Genomic DNA, 4892 nt, shown 5'->3' on the forward strand with positions numbered 1-4892 from the left:
ACGGCCTCAAAATGCTCAGAAATTGCTGAAATAAAGATACAGGGGAGCTGATCTCAAGGAGTTTAAGAGGAAAAGGAAATGTACTGAAAATGATGAGGGCAGCTATTGCACAATTATGCTTGATGTAGTGGAACTATGGATTGTAATAATATCTGTAAGAACTCCCAATAAGATGGTTTTTAAAAAATCATTTGTCCATATAAAGCTCTCTCTTATGTATACAAGTCTATGAGTGTCACTAGATTTGTTTCCTTAGACAACCTAGCCTAACAAAATGCCTGCAAAGGCTGCATAATGAATAAGAAAGACTACAGAAAATATGATGTAAATAAAGAAAGAAATGAAAGTGAAGCACATAGAGATTTGGGCACTTTTATCAGATATGGAAATACAATTGATAAGATAGAGAATCAAAATATACACATATAGTAAATATATATTGTTTCATAGAGTTAGTGAATTTAATTATTTTTCTCCTGGCATTTTTCTTTTTGGTAACACATAGTCTACATTCAGGTTACTAATTTTAAAGGATAACCCAAGAGCGATTACTTTATCAGCCTAAAGTAGGCTGTCCATGAAAATAGACAATATTTTTCTATTTTTTCAGAACAATATTTAATTTACTGAATTAAATAATAATATTGTTGAACCTATAATATCATATATATTCAATTATAATCCTAAGGCATTGGAAGTGAGGCCCACAAGGGCTTAAAAGAGAAGAGATAATTAAGATAATTACTTGCCTAGTAAATGCATGCTCCAGTAAATGCATGCATGCTCCATTAAGTGCATGTTCCAGTTTTGTGCTTTAGTTTAATGTCTCGCCTGGAAGTCGTCCGTAAGTCCTGACTCCTTTTGGGTCATCAGAAGAATGGAAGAGAGCTGGAGCAGTGAGGACACACAATTTCTATATTTCGCTGGCTTTGCAGCCATGAGGCCATTAACTTGAGTGTTATTTTCCCCTGATTTACTTAACAACTCATCAAAGAAGTCAGATCTGATATACTTAGAAAATGCATTCTTTTCATTTATCTTCGTGCAGGCTGGATTCTCTGGAAACTCTGATAAACTCTCAGAAAGAAAGCTGTCAACTCCAGGGAAGCACACATGCTAGAGCAAAGCAGCAATTGCTGACCCTCAGTGTGGTTACCAAGAAGGCCTCATTGTGCACAATGGCGTGGGGGGCCATATCTGACCTCCTCTGGTTTCCCTGTCACTATGAGGCAGAAGTCAGGCAAGCTACTGTCCTCCATCTTTCTTGACCCATTCTCATACCAAGTGTTTCTCCACGGCATTCTACTTCTATGGCTGAGTTCAATTATTCCTTGCAATTATCCTAGAATTCATAGACAATACTCATAGTTATGGGAGTTTATCAGGGAAGTGAACAGGCCAAGAACTGAAAACTCTTAGGATGCTCATGGATCCTTAGCAACAACACCTCTGCTCAGCCGGTAGCCAGGTCTCTTTCTAGGCCTCCTGCTCTCAGCCACATGGCTCTTGGCCTCTGCCTCCTGGACCAGGAAGCCGGCCTGCTCATCTGCCTCAGAATCTCACAGTCTCAGTGCTTTCAGTATGGCTCCTTTCTTCCGTGGCATGCCTTAGCCTGTGGGCATGGCTTCTGCCATGTTAGAAAGCAATCTTGAGTGTGCCCCGATGCCAATGGTCCTGTGATTTCTCCTTGCTGCTGCCCAGACAGCTCATCCTTATTACCAGGTAGTGGCAATCAAACTGACCAATCCTCGCCATTAGTATTGAACCATTGAGTAGGTTCAACCCAGAGGGACCTTATGCACAACAGAACAAAACACTTCCCACCCCTGCACCATCCTCAAAGTTGTGCCTACGCCTGACCCTACTGCTGCAGCCGCTGGGTCCACTCATCTCACTGAGGGCCTTTCTCTGTTCCTCTGGCCTCTACTTTATCAGGTAGAATGTTTTTCTCCAGGGACTGGTCCCTCCTGATACCATGCGTTTGCTTCTAAGGGGCATTCTGGCCATGCTTCTTCAAAATAGAGTTGTTTGTCCTTTTGAAAGTCCACACAGTACTTTCAATATTCTAGCACCATAGTCCAAAGGCATACATCTTCTTTGGTCTTCCTTATTCAATGTCCAAATTTCACATGAATATGAGGTCATTGAAAATGCCATGGCGTGCTTGCTTCGGCGGCACATATACTAAACTTGGAATGATACAGAGAAGATTAACCTGGCCCCTGCGCAAGGATGAGACGCAAATTCGTGAAGCGTTCCATATTTAAAAAAAGAAGAAAAGAAAATGCCATGGCATGGGTCAGGTGCACCTTAGTCCTCAAAGTAACATCCTTGATTTTCCATAATCTAAAGAAATCATGTGCTGCAGATTTACCCAATGCAACATGTCATTTGGTCTCTTGACCTGCTGCTTCCATGAGCACTGACTGTGGATCTAAGCAAGACGAAATCCCCCACAATATCAATGTTTTCTCCATTCATTGTAATGTTACCTATTGGTTTTGTTGTGAGGGCTTTGTTTTTTTTTTTTCACATTGAGTTGTAGTCCAAGATGAAAGTCGACAGCCTTGATATTCATTAGCAAGTGCTTCAAGTCTTCCTCCCTTTCAGCAAGCAAGGCGGTGTCATCTACAGACTGCAGGTTGCTACTCAGCCTTCCTCCAATCCCACACTTTTCTTCCCATACTCCACCTTTGGTGACTAGTTGCTCAGCATACAGATTGAATCTGCATGGTGAGAGGATTCAACCCTGGTGCACTCCTTTTCTGATTTTACATGATGCAGCATGCCCTTGTTCTGTTGACGCAGCTGCCTCTTGACCCATGCCAAGTCCTGCAGGAGCACAACTCAATGATGTGCCACCCCTCCCCTCTTTGCATAATCCCACCCTAGCATGTGGTGGGAGTTACGGAGACATAGAAGAACCGTATTACAAAATGTCACTCCACCGCATTCATTATATCCTCTCAGGGGCTCTGAAGCTGGGATGGTCTTTCAGCCTTGTGCTAAATTCCAGCAAGAGGACTGGCCATTTGCATTTTTGCATAGTTAAGTCACCGAGCACAGATCATGTTCTTGAAGGATGTGTAACCTTAGTCAGTACAGTTTCTTGGTGCTGAAGGCCATTTTCAGTGAGGGACACACCTTGAGACACTATTAGCAGCCAGTGTCCCCAGCAGTTATTGTGTCTGCCTATTACCTAGGATCTACAGGAAACCCCACAGCATCCTTTGCCGGCTATACAGGTAAATGTCACTTCCTTTATGTTAAGGTGTTGAGGTGAATATCTTCTCTATTCAAGGCACTTTTTCGACTGGGTCGTATACTTAAGTAATCCAAACAGCCGAAAGTCCTCATGGGGCTTCTGTTCTAGTCAAGAGAGACACACCACTAACAATAAACTTAATGATAAAAGAAACTACGAGAAAGTTAGAAGGAGATAAATGCTACAAGATAAAAAGGAAGTACAGTGTTGGTAGTTTTTTTAAAACTGTTGAACCAATTTTATAATTTAATATAAAGTCCATATTCTATTTTCACAACATTGCAGCTCCTTAAACATCATTTTTTTAAGTTTTCATCCCTAAAATGAAGTTAGGGTTAAATTTGTCACTGTAATGAGCAAGTGACAGAATCTGAACTTATTTCAGCAGACAGAAAAATTTTAAAAAGAAGAGAAAGGCACTCAATAGTGTCCTTTTGGCATCAAAGGAGTCTGTACTAGTCTAGGTACTTTAGAGAAAAAAATCCACAGAAACTTATGTGTAAGAGAGAGTTTTATATAAAGGTGAAGTGCACATCAGGAAAACATCCCAACCCAGTGATTCCCAAGCCCACAAGTCCAACATTAACACATATGTCTGACACCAATCCACAAAGTCCTCCTCCATCTCACAAAACATACACTATGATGCTTACTGCAGGAGAAAAGCCGAGTCAGTGAGTGTGTAAGCATCTCAGCACTGGCAGGTTTCTCCACACAACTGCTCTAGCACCCAGGGCTACATCTGGGGAGGTCCATGTGGCTTCTCCTCAGGAATGTCTTGCAGGAACAGAGCTTTGCCAGCTGAGGCAGGAAACTGGCTAAGGCAGCTGAACCCTGGTCCAACCATCACAAAGCAAGAGACCTGAGAACTAGAAAGGAGAGGCTCACTGAGCCATTTATCCCCTTGCCCTCCAATTAACCCCATATGTGTTTATTGCCCAGGTTGGCACAATAAACTAACTACTTCGGAATCCTTTTGTACTTTATTAGAACATTCTGTTCATTGTAACAATTCAGTCACCAAAAGTTTCTCCTATCTTTTTTCTCTTCAATGTCTTAACTTTCATTCTCTTGTCATGATCAGAGCTGTCTTTGTGCTTAGATGAAAGGCTCCTCTGGGCTAGGTACTCACAGTCATCCAGTGCTGACTCATAGCGATCCTATAGGACAGGGTAGAACTGCCCAGGTGGGTTTCTGAGACTGTGACTGTTACAGGAATAGAAATCCTCATCCTTCTCCCATGGAGCAGCGGGAGGTTGTATGCTGTTTACCTTTTGGTTTGCAGCCCAGCATGTTACTTACAAGCAAGGCTCTTAAATTGTTGGGATGCAGGACTATGTCTTTGAGGACTAAGGTGTGCCTGACCCAAGTCAAGGTAGTTTCCATTGCCTCATACACATGGGGAAGTTGGGTTGAAGGAAAATACATGCATTTGAATGATAGTGCAAGTGGGGAATGTTAATTGCGGAAAGAGCAAACAGGTTTGTCTTGGAAGCAAAATGGCTAGAGCCTTCCTGAGAGGCAAGGATGGAGAGACTTCATCTTACATACTTTGGACATATAATCAGGACAGACCAGTCCCTGGAAAAGTTATCATACTTGGTAAAGTGGAGGGGCAGTGAAAACC

The 4892-nt window shown here is 42.2% G+C and overlaps 1 non-coding gene across 1 annotated transcript; it reads left to right on the forward strand.

Moving 5' to 3' along the window:
• Positions 1 to 2160: 2160 nt before the first annotated feature.
• LOC142427005 (U6 spliceosomal RNA) lies at positions 2161 to 2267 on the forward strand. Its single transcript, XR_012779852.1, has one exon. It is a non-coding gene; the product is annotated as a U6 spliceosomal RNA (small nuclear RNA).
• The last annotated feature ends 2625 nt before the right edge of the window (positions 2268 to 4892 follow it).

Source organism: Tenrec ecaudatus, chromosome 14 (genome assembly GCF_050624435.1).
Source record: "Tenrec ecaudatus isolate mTenEca1 chromosome 14, mTenEca1.hap1, whole genome shotgun sequence".
NCBI lineage: Eukaryota > Metazoa > Chordata > Mammalia > Afrosoricida > Tenrecidae > Tenrec > Tenrec ecaudatus.